This window comes from Anas platyrhynchos, chromosome 1 (assembly GCF_047663525.1).
Source record: "Anas platyrhynchos isolate ZD024472 breed Pekin duck chromosome 1, IASCAAS_PekinDuck_T2T, whole genome shotgun sequence".
Lineage (NCBI taxonomy): Eukaryota > Metazoa > Chordata > Aves > Anseriformes > Anatidae > Anas > Anas platyrhynchos.
The window spans coordinates 101135448-101150900 of record NC_092587.1 but is presented as its reverse complement, the minus strand read 5'-3'; the positions used below and the strand labels follow the sequence as shown (position 1 = coordinate 101150900).

General features: G+C 38.5%; 1 protein-coding gene and 1 long non-coding RNA gene across 3 annotated transcripts in view; both read right to left on the bottom strand.

The window, feature by feature from the left end:
- Nucleotides 1-15453, bottom strand: part of ROBO1 (roundabout guidance receptor 1) — a 737177-nt gene that overhangs the window by 501380 nt on the left and 220344 nt on the right. The window lies entirely within an intron of this gene.
- LOC110353149 (uncharacterized) overlaps nucleotides 1-15453 on the bottom strand; it is a 58225-nt gene that overhangs the window by 36690 nt on the left and 6082 nt on the right. The window lies entirely within an intron of this gene.

The following is a 15453-nucleotide window of genomic DNA, read 5'->3' as shown; positions in this document are numbered from 1 at the left end:
CAGAGATCCAGGACACACTTTGGTCTTTTGTCACAGAACTGACCGGTCAGGGAGTTATTTACCTCTTTGACATACAGAAAAGCATACACCAGAAATAAATATACAGGTTTGCATTTCGAATTTATGTACGACACATGCCATTGGGACTAACACTCCAGCACTCATCTTTCTTGGCAAAAACAAAAAAAGTTATACTGGATCCTAGGGTTGGCCTTGGTAATATAACATGCCTTACAATGATACTGCTTCATTCAAATTTTAAACTTCATATAGTTTGTTTTTCACTAGTGCTAAAAGCTTTATTTAATATAGCTTTATTAAAAGCAGCTTTTCTTAAAGGTTTCTTCAATGAAATTTCTTAGTTATCAATACAAGATATTAACATCCTATGGACAGTTCTTCACATGTTAGTTACAAAGTTTTGCTCTCCTAAATCTCTTAATTCCTGGAGAAATGTGGGAAGTTTGAGGTACATTGAGAATGTGAAAGCCTTAGTATGTTTTGTCTGGGGGTAGAAGCCTGAGAGTCATCATGCGGCACTTGCAGGGCAAGCAGGCGATCAGGCCCAGTCAGCATGGGTTTATGGAAGGCAGATCCTGCTTGACGAACCTGATCTCCTATGACAAAGTGATATGCTGGGTGGATGAGGGAAAGGCTGTGGATGTGGTCTACCTTGACTTCAGCAAGGCATTTGACACCGTCTCCCACAGCATTCTCCTCAAGAAACTGGCTGCTCTTGGCTTGGACTGGCGCACGCTTCGTTGGGTTAGAAACTGGCTGGATAGCCGGGCCCAAAGAGTCGTGGTGAATGGAGTCAAGTCCAGTTGGAGGCCAGTCACTAGTGGCGTCCCCCAGGGCTCAGTGCTGGGGCCGGTCCTCTTTAACATCTTCATTAATGATCTGGACGAGGGCATTGAGTGCACCCTCAGTAAGTTTGCAGATAACACCAAGCTATGCACATGTGTCGATCTGCTCGAGGGTAGGAAAGCTCTGCAGGAGGATCTGGATAGGCTGCACCGATGGGCTGAGGTCAACTGCATGAAGTTCAACAAGGCCAAGTGCCGGGTCCTGCACCTGGGGCGCAATAACCTCAAGCAGAGCTACAGGCTGGGAGATGAGTGGTTGGAGAGCTGCCAGGCAGAAAAGGGCCTGGGAGTGATGGTGGACAGTCGGCTGAATATGAGCCAGCAGTGTGCTCAGGTGGCCAAGAAGGCCAACGGCATCCTGGCTTGTATCAGAAACAGCGTGACCAGCAGGGCTAGGGAGGTGATTGTCCCCCTGTACTCGTCTCTGGTGAGGCCGCGCCTCGAGTACTGTGTTCAGTTTTGGGCCCCTCGCTACAAGAAGGACATCGAGGTGCTTGAGCGGGTCCAGAGAAGGGCGACCAAGCTGGTGAGGGGCCTGGAGAACAAGTCCTACGAGGAGCGGCTGAGGGAGCTGGGCTTGTTCAGCCTGGAGAAGAGGAGGCTCAGGGGCGACCTTATTGCTCTCTACGGATACCTTAAAGAAGGCTGTAGTGAGGTGGGGGTTGGCCTGTTCTCCCACGTGCCTGGTGACAGGACGAGGGGGAATGGGCTTAAGTTGCACCAGGGGAGTTTTAGGTTAGACATTAGGAAGAACTTCTTTACTGAAAGGGTTGTTAGGCATTGGAACAGGCTGCCCAGGGAGGTGGTGGAGTCAGCATCCCTGGAGGTCTTTAAAAGACATTTAGATGTAGAGCTCAGGGATATGGTTTAGTGGGGACTGTTAGCATTAGGTCAGAGGTTGGACTCGATGATCTTGAGGTCTCTTCCAACCTAGAAATTCTGTGATTCTGTGAATCACTGCAAGCTCATGGACCCTAAGATATATTTAAAGCATCCATAAATTTAATCAACACTCTTAGCATTACTGGATTCTTGGTGCCTCCTTCAAACCACTGCCTTGTGAAACAAATACCATTTCCTCCTTGCTAGCATTAGAACAAACATTTGGCCATTTATTTCTGAAAGGTTAAAAACATTTGTATGAATGAATTTTCTTTCAAGAAGGAAATAACCCTCAATCACTAACAAACTTTGATGGAGGTACATAGCGTCCCTTTGCTTTAACCAGAAACAGAAGTCCTGCATCTGCTTGTATACATGGAATTACTTTATGATCAGAAGTATTTTCTGATCTGATTCAGAAGCTACTTCCCAATAGGCAAATGAACAAAGAAGGAAAATTTTAGTCAATTCACCACTCTTCTTGCAGTAATGAACTCAAGAGATTCTATCTCTTCATGCCTAAGTATTTCCAAAGCAAATCAAAAAATCCATATTAAGATGCAAATCTTAAATTTTCCTTATCCTTATGTCCTGACCCAATACTGAGGCTGATTTAGTGTTAACTAAGTTCTTAACTAGTTATAGTAACCCTTCAGTTTTTTTTATTTTTTAAATCAGGAATGAGGAGATAATTTTGATTGATTTTTATCACAAGCATCTCACATCTGTTTCACAGGAAAACAAAACTAAAAGTGTATACTGTAGGTAGTAGTTCTAACATCAGTGATTATGCACGGTTTTTTAGGTTACACAATTATTTAGGGCTGTCTTTTAACCCCAAGAGTTAAATTATTTAAAAATTATTTTCCTCAGTGCATCTTCTAGATATTTTATTCGTAAGAACTTTTTTCTTTATAACAAAGTTCCTGCAGCATCATTTATATTCTTTCAAACTCTATTATTTTTGACCCTTTTACTGTAATATTTCTAATGTGACTTTAGTCTTGATGGTATCTTTATTACATATTAAGACACCTTAGCTTTTTTTTTTTTAAATGATTCTCCTCCAAAAAATTCCAAGCAAAGTTTTCAATTAAGATTTTTTAATCAATTCATGGTTTTGCCTTCAAGAGTCATATCTGTTAAGGTCATGTAGCAATTTGGCATTGTATGATTTTTACCCCCATTTCTTTTTTCACAGGCACACAGCTGGATGTGCATATCGAATAAGTTTTAACACCACCTTTATCCTGGAGTAACATTTTCCTACAGAGTTATTTTATGTACATTTTCATGTTTCAATTTCCTGTACAGAAAAAAATAAAAACTATGCCAATATTTCTAAACACTCCCATTTTCTTAAGTTTAAAATGCATTTCATCAGAAAACTACCAGAAGAATATGAGACAAGTATGGAGTATATTTATATTTAGCAAGCAGGAAGAATATTTATCCACTAGTCTTTCCATTACTACTCTGCACAAAATCTGGGGAACTTATAAGGGAACACAGAAGTAGCACAAGAAAATAAACATCTCTGCTGTTTTGTTTAACATCACTTATTTTTGTTACTTTTCTGCACATTTGAAAAACTACACAGATAACTACATACTGGGATCTGTGCAAGTGAAATAAATGCTTTGAGATAAAGTTCTGCAGGAATCTGGAGCACAGTGTCTGGTTGTGCAAAACACCTATACCTGGAAGGTTCCTCCACCACTGGGGGAATTTGAGAGGCCATGATTTTCCCTGAAGCAACAGAGAATAGCCTAAATACATAAAATGAGAGTTAAGTCTTACATTATCTGTCTTATTGAAGATGTATAGCCAACTAACATTTTAACCAATTAACATACTCAAAACAGCAAAATGCCTAAAACAATGTTATATTTTGTTTCTTAATTAAGATTAATTCTTGGCATGCTCCAAGGATCTTTACCAAGCTTTGACTATTATCTTACCTCCAAAAAGCATTCCCCTCCTCATGGTCCTGTTTTAGTGAAATTGAGATCATTTCCTCACAAGACTATAAGATTTCTCTTCAGACTAACTTCAACAAAAGGTTAATTATTATTAATATATATGTGTTTTTTTTTTTTTCATACTGCCTTGTCTACACTAGATTTCTAGTGACTTTCATCAAGTCATGAGCCAGGCTTGGTGCTACCTTTACTTTATTAAAACTAAGTTACAGCCCACTTTCTGCAGACTCATTCCATGTCATCTGGCATCCCCCTAAAATGAAAGAATTTTCCTGATCCTTTCCTTTCCTTCAAAAGGAAACATTTCAGTGACCCAATATCTCATCTCCAAAGACGAACACAAGGAACTGTCTTAAGCTGCCTCTTGTTGGCTATAATCCTTCTTTTTAATGCTTGAAAAATTGGCTTCAGTAAGTATGGTCCAACACTGCTTTAACATTCTACCTCGTTTAAGAGGTCCCTGTGAAAAAAAATTAATCATGAAGAAACAACGATATTGATGAGCAAGTTAAACTTATATTAATAATACAGATATTTCTTTTCATGTACAGCCTCACAGAGGCAGCCCTTACATAGGTATTGTTTTCAAATAACTTCACCCTAGTAGGTGGTGATGGATTACACACACACACAAAAAAAACACACAACTAATTGAACATAAAATAGATATGGGCAGGATTCAGCTGTTTTGTTCAAAGTTAGTATGTGCGGCCAAGTTACTTAAAACACCATGGATGTGTCTCTAATAGAAAGCACAAGTATCAGTTTTAAGCTCTTCCTCCATCTGGACTTAGTTGTAGTAAGATATCATTAATAAGAAGTGCAGAACCCACTGTTTCTGCAGTTGTTACAGCCCCTTTATTTTACAGAGGGGGGAAAAATACAAAGACATACACTCTTAACGGACATAAACAATATTAGCTATAAACCTGAAAGCAAGCTACAGGCACAAGGCACGCAGTTAAGTAAATGTCACTAAACCTGGAGGCTTATACCACAGACCTCTCAACTATAAGTGCATGATACAAGCAGATAAAGCAATAAGTTCTGAAAAATTTTAACAAGTACATGAAAAATTGCATTCCATCCATCATTCCTATTTTGAAATCTAACATCCGGAAAAAAGTGCAATTTATTGAAACTTAAGCAGAAGAAAATTTTTGTGTGGACATGAATCCAAGCTGCTTGCAAAAGCTTATAATAACAGTGCTCCTAGGTTTTCTCCATAATCAAAGGAAAGAAACAATCCTAATTGTCTCCCAGAGTGCTTCTCTCTAACTGCCTTGAAAGAGATGAATCCTGCCCTTAGTGCCCATTAAGCAAGAGAGCTTACTTCCTCGAGTGGAATGACCTCCTGAACCACTCAGTCTCCCATTGCGAGCTGTGGGACTACATGATTGTGGGTCATAAAGAACATACCAAATACCTAGCTGTACTCTAAATAGCTAACTCCAGACTTGCTTTTCTATTAAAGACAAGGGCTATGTAGAAGGGGAAGTTGAGACTCCCCAGGTCTCTGTTAGGAGTTAAAAAGGTTTGCATATAAAATGCAGCAATGAGTAATACACAGTATTATAGTCTTTCACACCATGTTCTGTGCTAGGGACAAGGAATTCAAGCACATTAAAGCCTATTTTGTGATAAAATATCATTGCTTTACCACAATATTTGAATGGAAAAGTAGTATCATTAATGCATAATCACACATGAAATGATTTAGCATCCTGACAGAACATACAAAACCCCCATTACCAACTCCATACTGAAGATCAGAAGCATTCCTCCAAATCCTTTTTTCATATTGTACATCACCAGCCACTATAGACTGCTGAAATCTCCAAGGCAGGTTCCCAAATCCCAGCCTAGCTCAGTTTGCTGTTAGAATTATTGCTGAGATAGATGATAGCAACACCGATTGCACTTTACTATTCATCTTTTCCAATGTATGTAGAGACTACCTCCATCTGCTATAGAAATTAGAGTATAAACATTATTAACTGCACTGTGGCAAGGTAACTAAGAACAAGACTTCAATGGTTTAAGTATCAAAGAGTATGTCACTGCAAAATGTGATTTGATACAATGATGAAAGAGGCCTTGGTTTCTTTCGGGGTATGGTGTTCAGCATTTTTTCAGATCAGAGTTTCTACTCTTTTAGGAGCATTGATTTTAAATCAAGGGAAACATTACATCTGATATTATGCTTACCGTTCTAGTAACATCCCTTTGATAAAAGCATCATTACCCTCAGAAAGAACATCAGGGAATGAGTTTAATATTACCAACTGGATAATGACCTTTGTCTATGATGCAAAGATTTGCCTAGTTTTATTGCATACAATTGCCTTAACACAAGTGCCTAATAACATCTGGGTGGCTTATGATATTCTTCCTAGTCTCCAGCTCTCTTATTCACTCCAGGGTATCCCAGACATTATACATGTAACTGGCACAGGAGACAGGATTCTATGGGACATTAGTGACAAAAGAAGTTGGAAACTAAGAAGGATACTATAAGGTAACAAAGTCACAACACACATGCACATTTATGCAACTGAATTCTGTCCTTAAAGGTTGCCAGAGCTGTCACTAGTCCAGGCAACTATAGAACAGAAAAAGAAAGATACTCTATGTCTTTGCAGTTGTTTCCACCTCTTTCCAGAGAAAAGAGACATGCCCAAGCAAACGCTATCTGAACTTAGGCTATATTTTTGTCTGTACAATTTCTGTTAAACAAGTAATGAAAGAACTTAAGCAGCATTAACTGAATGTTACAGTCCAATAAGAAAAAAAAAAAAAAAAGGAAGGAATTCTACTTAGGCAAAGATCATGAGTTTCAGTTACCTTTAAAAAAATTCAAGTAGAATCAAAAGACTGAATTAGACATAAGAGCACTAGTAATAGAAACCAGCAAGAGATAAAACAAAATACATATAATTGTACATTATCAGTTTTAGATGTACAGATTTTCATGAAATACACCCCTTTGTGACAGTTCCTATACAGCAGGAATGCTACTTCAAGCTGCCACCATTGGTTTTAATGGAGTTTAGATTACCCTGAAAGGAGGAAGTTTGCCTACTGTGGTAGCACAGTAACCCTTCAACTTCCACATCAGGGGCCATTCTCATGCTTATAGCACTTAACAGCTCAAAGTGCCACTGAAAATATGTTTTACAGTGACAACATCTGTTGTCCTTAAAATTATTTTTTAGGGGGTGGAGTGGAAAAGCCGAATCAAAGACAAGCACACAAGGCACCCAAATCAGTTCCTCTGCCATTTGCCAGAACTATAGCTTTTTAGAAGGTCAGCAGAAAAGCCTTTATTTGTCCTATTTTTATTCCTTTCCTTATTACATTTTATTTTTTTTTTCCCCACCTAAACATAAAAAGAAAAGCCTAGGAAATACTTGCAAGTATCTTGAGGACACTTTTTTATTCTTTCTTTTCATTAAGTGTTAAGTGCCAGGATATTCTTGTCCCTGCTCTTGCTGGAGTGCCCCTACTTCATCACACAAAGCTAGACCTACTTAAGCAATCCCATGACATTGCTGCAAACAAGACTGAAGAAATTAAAAATATATTGTTCTTATACTTCAAAAAATACATGGCAAGACAGTTTATCATTGTTTCCCTAAAGTCCACTGTTCTAACAAAGTCTTCAGTGTACTAGAACAAAAAACAGGTTGTGGGAAACAAAAGAGGCTTCCAACATATCATGAGTAAACCAATTTCAACATTAAAATGTCACATGGTACAACTGCAGCTGTCCAAGTTAGGTGTAATTCAGTTCATCCGTGCCCCAGTTAAAAAAAAAAATCAAGACAGTCTTTAAAAGAAACCCTTTAAGAAATGAATGCTTACCACATATGCCACAACAATCCTTCTCATGATATATTATCTATTCTCCCATCAGATACCAGGACAGTTGTTTATTCAGAGGAGGATCAATGTATAGTTAGAGAAAAGAAATATTTAAGCTTTCACTCCCTTCTACATAAACCTGCCTAACAGGTTGTATCCTTGATTTAGAGCAAGATCAGCTTTTCTTACATTCTGCTCATCCAGCACTAAAATTATTTGATAATAAGTCATTAATTTGTTTTCCTCTTTGGCATTTTGAGAGATTAATCTACTAGTGACATTTAATGGAAATTAAATCACAAGCATATTACAGGATAACTGTGAAACATCAAAGAAGTTGCTGAACTATACTTATGCACATACTATTTTTTGAAATTGTAGTACTAAAGGCATATCAGAGTTGCTCTTAATTTCTCTAAGGATAATGCAGCAGAATGCAGTGCCTATAAACACAAAGTGACCAATTACATTGCATTAACAGTTTAACCTTCCTCCCCAAAAAACTGTCCTCCTCCCTCTTAACCTTCTTTTGTGTCCCACTCTAACAGAAAGAGATAATAAATCTAGATGATACTTTTACTAACTATTTTACTTCTGTCTACTGTCACATTTTGGACATTAATTTCTAGCGTCTTCCCAGCCCTGTTACTTTTTTCAACAAGAAGCAACCCAGCTCCAGTTGCCCCTTGGAGTAGTCAGAGACAGTTCCTCAGGATCAACCAAGCAAGGTCTAGGAAAAGAAAGCCCAAAGGCAGCAGAATGCAGTCAAGTCCAAAGGGTAAAGCAAGAGGCAATGCACCCAGCCTCACGCTGCAGCAGACTAGAGAATAGGGCTGGCTTACTGCTGGGCTGAGGGCAAGACGTCACAGACCCATGCTGCAAGGACACAGCAGGAAGGGACAGTCATATCTTAACCTGTTGGGGTTTTATTCCATTTTAATGCAAGACTCAAATCTCCTGAGTATATAACAGTTAGCTTATGTTCTAATAAAATGTGACCTGTTAGTGTTTGATAGCATTCTGGTTACTGTTGGGTCTAAAGAACCCACCACAGGCTTCCCCACAGACGTTAACTCTTTCATAAGCAAGAATGTCTCTGCATTGAAAAAAAAAAACACACAAAAAACAACTATATTTAACATATGCTACTGCTACTTTTATCTTCTATATATCTTCAGATAAGCTGACTCTCCTTCTGAAATTTCAGTTGAAAGAGACAGGTAAGACTACATGTATTTAATTACCAACCTCCTGATAATTACTTGCAGCCTTCTCAAAACACAGAAACACAATACAGCCCTCTTTGATACCCTTGATTATTAACAGAAAACAATTTTTAGTCTTGATTAAATAATGAAACAAACTTGAGACAAGCCTTAGATAAGCTAGAGACCATAGTGGGACTCACTCACATGAAAGCTGGAGTGCAACATGAAACTTTTCATCAGCAAGTTCAGCCCTATGTTACATTGCATGTCTTTGTTTTATCACCTCTACATAAAAATAAATTAATATGAAAAGAACTAATTACATCAGTCAAGACAGAATTATGATCGCTAAAGGCAAAATGAATGTAAGCTGCATGCAATAAAAATATCCCGAGTGTATTTGATGTACATCTGATGCTTAGAGAGAAGGAGGGAGGTGTGGCAGAAGACATGACTGCTCGTCTGCTCTTGTGAGGCCTGGCCCAGGGCCAGACACAGCTGCTGTTTGGGTACAACAGTCTCCTTTGATGGTGGTACCCAAGCAAACCAGACTTGTAACTCTGAGATAAGATGGACAAAACACATGTGAGGTTGCATAGCCAGGTTAGAACAGGTGGATGCAGTTTCTTGCAAGGTGCATTAGCTGTGCCTCTTTCCCTCAAGGGCTCAAAACAATGATAAGGGATCATTACCTCTATTTATCTTGCTGTAAAGAACAACTTATCTCCAGAAACTCACCTCCAGACAAAAACTGAAATAGCAATAACAAAACAAGGCAGCAACAACAAAAAAGATGCATTTTCATTTAAAAAAGAATGGAGTCTGAAAGTTGCATTCTATTTATTTTCCTTTTAGCAGTATAATACCAGTTAAAAAAACACAGCAAGATTTTCTTTGCCCTTACTTCAAAGCAAGCACCACAGTCATCAGCTTGAATATCACACGTACAGAAATGGGGGCTAGTTCCTGGTCAGGAACATTGTGCCTTGGTGTGATTGCGTGGGAAAACATAGTGCATACACTGTCACCCTACAGGCACTTTCCAATGCCTTACTCCTTCAAGAACACCCAATAAACAAGCTATGTTCCTGATCCTGAGATTTACAACTTATTGGTGGGCAGATTTCTGTGTCTACATGGTGCCTCACTCAAGTCAGCATGGTTCCACACAGGTGCAGCCATACATATGCATATAGTAAAACTGCAGGCTCAAAGCTTATGCATACTGTTACATGAAAATCAGAGACAAGTAGAACAAGAACAGTTTTACGCTTTCTCTGCATTCTCCAGGTAAATGAAAATTTGGATAGAAAAAAATAAAACTGATCCCAGTTCACTTTTTCTTCCTCCTTGTGTAGATACTTGGGGAACTTCCCATAGTAGCTTGGGAAAAGCAGCAGCACATTTTTACTTGCAAACTGGGGATGTTGGAGTCATGGTGATCTAGTGAAACAAAGTAGGAGGATTCTTCAAACTGTTTTGACTTCTTTATACTCGTACAGATACTTAAAAAGAATAGATATTGGCTGTAACATGCCTTGCTCTGTCAGATCCTTAAAGTCTGGCACATAGAATGCCTGGGAGTGGCATAAGGCAGACAGCTGCTTCTATAATCTTCACTAACCTCCTGTCATGTAACTGCTAGGTCACATTGTAGGAAAAGCACATTGTAAGTATTACCTTTCAAAGTAACTTGGGCCATGCAGTTGTTGCTACAAGAATAATATATGCTGGCATATGGGGGAGAAAGCTGAGTTTCTAAGCCTGAAGAAGGAAAATGGGTCAGAACCCAACTCTTCAATAATTATGACAAACAGCACTTCACAGCACTAAACAATTCACATTTTTAGCATGTGAATTTCTAGTTCTGAGGCTCTAACTCAGACTGTAGACACATATAATGATAATTTAAAAGTTTACTGTTCATTTTGTATGAAGCCAGATCAACTTAACATTGATTCAGAAGCCTCTTTATGTGAGTCAGCGAAAGACTCGTAGAACTTATTTGACCAATTTTTCCATTTCATTACTCATTCTTATTTGCTTCTTGGTGTTTGAAGACAGGGAAGATTGGCATCACGACCACAGCCATTTTCAAATTAAGATCATTTCCTCCCTTTTTCACTATGATTGAATATAATTCCCAGTTTAGAGAAAAACACAGATACATGCACAAAGAAACAATATAACCCCTAGCCAGTTTCCTGTGTGGCTGAAGTTCTACCCTTAGCATCAGGGTGCATCAATTATCTTGGTCATCACCCCTCTCCCTTACCCATCATTCTCACTTTGGGCTTCTGATAGAGGCAGACCTTCAAGACCACTTTCCTCATCTACCTTAAAGACACAGCAAGAATCTTTTATTAACATATATTGAACCTAAGGGGCCACACCTCAGCAGCCTCTTTTGACATTTCATCTTTGTAGCAGATATACATCCAGACATTTCCCCTTCACATTTTAAGTTAATGTACTGGCAAATTCAGTCTTTTTCCCACTCCAGCATATGCATGGTAGATAACCCAGATGAGCTAGAGCAGACCATGATTGTCATGGTTTCTCAGCACAGGAGCAGATCAGAGGGACTGCGTATAACTCCCCTGATACTTTGTGGAGTCAATATGCCCTCATCCAAAAGAATTAGATGTAGCAGCTCTCGGTTCACCAGATTTTTAACAGGCATAACAACACTTCTGGATTAGTAGTTAGGACAGCCTTAGCCATGACAGCATGGTAGAGCACAGACCACAGACCTGCAGTTGTTTCTTAAACCAGCGTTGTTTCTTCTTACCTACATGGTAATCCGTCATGACAGTCTGTTTGATTTCCATAATATAAAACAGTTCAAAAATATGTCAAAATATTTTCCAGTCAGTTAGTTGAAACTGAGCATTTTTTAGTTAAAAAAAAAAAGTTGCTGAAGCATTTTGTGAGAGAGTCTGGTAAGCCCATTGTTTGGGGTCTGCTTTTAAGCCCCTGTTCTTCAATTTCCTGAGTAGTGCCTTATGTCACAGGTTGTAATCACTTCCATCCTCTGCGATATTTTAAATATACCTATTTTAATCTACAATCATTAGAAAACACTAAAACACTTCTATAAAGCGAGTTTGCCTTTCTAGCCATGTAGCCATTTTTCAAGGTATACCAAATACTACTGCTTTTTATCTCCCAACTATCTGAAAATGATGCATTAATCAATAAGTACAAACACTTGAGACAGTATGGAGTTTAAGATGTTTTTTCTGTTAACCATTCACTGAACAACAAGGTTGGGTAACCCCACGTTATCAAGAAATTCCCCCCCTTCCTCCCCCACATAAGTTCTTTTTCTCTAAATAAGGCAAAAGACTCATTTATTTTAGGACTTCTAGAATTTCATCTTTTATGAGCTAAAGATGCAGAAGAGTATCAAATCATTCACTAAAATTCAGTACGCAAGATGAAGAGAAAGTAAAGCTTTATTGTATCTGTGATTCTTCCTTCTGGACCAAATGTTTTTTTTAAAGTATTTTTGCTTTTTATTTAATTATTGAAAATAAAACTAAGTTTCACAAACTTAATGTCTTTCATGAGGGGGCAGGGAGCAGACCTCCTGGATCCACGTAATACATAAATAGGGTATAAGTAACGAGTGAAGTAAAGAGTGAAGATCATGGAAGTGAACCAAAGAAATTCATTTGAAGCATAAACTATGTACAAGCCCATCTATACAGGCTACTGTGCATGCTCAGCTTTGATTATCAACATCTTCAGCAAGTCCACCAAATAGTTTAAAACATTTCCAACTTAGAACTTTTGGATTTAATTTTGAATGTATTTTATAGCACTAAGCAAAGTATCTTGAACACATTCTGAGGCTGAGCAAGAAACTGCATAAGTGCTTAAATTTTATAGTGACCTAGTTAAAACATCATTCTCCATGAGGACCTTCGTAAATAGGGTGTACTATGTTTCTAATATTCAGAGAAATATGCTTCAAGCACAATGCTTATCTGTTATATTGGTCTGCCATCTGTAGGTCACTGAGAAAATTCTTTATTTCTGCATAGTAATGAACAAAGCACTCAAATGCCACTTTTAAGTAGACAGTAATTATAAATATTATTACATTACATGTACATTAATGTACAGCTGACTTGCAAATCAATCCAGACATGGGATCACTAGATACTAGGTATCACTGGATACTTAGCACTCTCCCCAACACCTCCAAGAAACGTCACAACCCACAGCACATAGCTGGTCTGTTATCCTTAGCTCTAAGGGCATTTCTGGATTATTAAGGTGCATGTTGCAGGCTCACAAATGGACATTTACAGCTTGGCAATGCCAGCTTCTTAGCCCTATGCTTTCAGACCTCTTATCTGTGGTACACTATATTGCAACTATAGTTAGTATGTGTGTATTTATACAAAAAATACACATGTACACACATTCTTCCAGACCATGAGATTTCTCTGCATGTTTCTTCCAAGTGTCACACAGGCAGTGGTTTTCAGGGACGTCATATAAAGAGAACCAACCTGATAACTTCAGGTTGTAAAATACTTTTTGATTTGGATGTCCTCAGCCAACCTCAGCGGCAATTAGTTGAGAGCAGTCAGATTCTGCAGCGCACAGGAATTGCTGCATCTGCATGTCATGATCACAGATGTAATTTAGACTGCTCAGTAGAACAAGTGTTTCTTTAGAGATTGCTATCGTAATAGGAAGGAAGCACAAGATGAAATAACTCAGGAATAGCTGACACAAGGTACAGATAGCAGGCTCAGTGCCAGGATCTCCCAGATTCAGGCAAGCTGTCTAGCACATTCCAGGGTGTAGATTAAGTTATGGTCCACTGAGATCGTTGTCACACCAGCACAGACATGCACAAATTCTCCATAGGTCCATGTGTTCTGCATTGTGGTGACAAGCTTTTTATTATGGGTAAATTGCTTGGAGACACTTTCCTGCTATACTTCAGAAGCTTTTTTTTTTTCCCCTGGAACTAAATGCAGAAGAACCTTTTAGGTTTGCATGTCAGTGAATAGGGTCATGCAATATGCAGTTGCTCATCAGCAATATTAAGCATTTGTAGTGATTACCTTCTACACTGAAGTGCATGGGGATAGGTTTCAGTCTATACTTTCTACCTGAAATCAATGGTTCTTAGCCATCCTCTGATACTACTTAAGGACAGAGATACTCTTATTCAAAAAAAGCTTCAGACCACTGAAGTGATTCCACACAGCAGTGCCAAGTATCATACGCCAAGGAACATCTGCACTGCACCATATATTATTGATCTGTGCTCAGAAACATCTCAAGCATCCAAAGCAAATAGCTTCAGACCTAAAATCAGCCATGATGGCCCTGCTTAGACCAGTTACAGTGGGACTACACTGCTTCCAGAGCTCTGGATACTGCTCCCAAACAAAGCTGTCTTGCACAACATTGACGTATGCATATTCACTTGGAGCAGCTGATGTTTTCAAGATGCAGCTGTTTTGTACATTACAAACATGTACAAAGAGACAGTAAAAGCACAGTTAGTGTAATTGTTCAGCCCAGCCAGAATTTGTGCCCAAGCCTGAAAGATGTCAACTATCACAAAGGAGCAAGTAACTGAGGAGGAGAGGAACAAATACTCAAAACAAATCACACCATCCCTTACTATCCCCATGTAGATAATAAAACAAAAACACAATTTCATCATTCCTTTTCATATAATTAAGAGTGTTTTTGCTTAAAAAAAGCTGTATGTTACTCAGAAAAATGAACCCCCACCTCAGTTATCCTGTCCTTTCTTCTCCAGATTTTAAAGAAATATCTAGTGATGACACACGTGTCCAATGCACATTATAATCTTTTCTTTCTGAAATCTGTATTGAACTCTTCATCCAGAAACACATTCTTAAAAATGTGACTTAGAAAATGTATCATACTTAGAAATACATCATACTAATTTATCCAAAAGTCAAAAACTCAGCCAAAGTTAACATCAGTGAAATTAACCTAAGTCTTGGATGGCAGCAAAGCTGGAGTTTCATCTAATTTTCAGAACAGCACAGGAGGATGTTTTCCATATTTTCAAAAAATCACCACATTGCCTTAGAGGAGGGAAAACAGGGTCAAGTACTCCTGCAGAACAACCTGCAAGCAAATGGAAACTCTGCAAGGGATTATCCGTGTCATTAGCAGAAGCAAGAGCAGACAGCCTGCCTGTATCCTGAAGACCTCCTCACCCTTTGAAGAGCCTTGGGCTTATTGTTTGTCCAAAATATGCCTATAACTCCCCAATCCTATGCAAGTATCCTTGCTGTAACACTGAATTAACTCAAAGTTAACTAACAAAACTATATCCTTCTACATTGGCAGTTTCAAAAACAGGAATATCACCAGGAGGATCAGCCAGTAGATGGTAAATCAAACCACAGAGCCAAGTATCCTCTTTCAGACAGGTGCCCAGTAGCAGATCCCCAAGAAAGCATTTGCACTTAAACACAGAACTGATACTTCCCTTGGAGTATCAGTATCCTATTTATGGTGACATGTTCTGCAAGTACTTCCTTTCTTATTAAATACTCTGGTGGAGTTTTTTTTTTTTCCCTTTTGTGCAATCCTAAATATTGCAACCTAAATCCTAAAATGCTATTTTCAGGGTTCCTA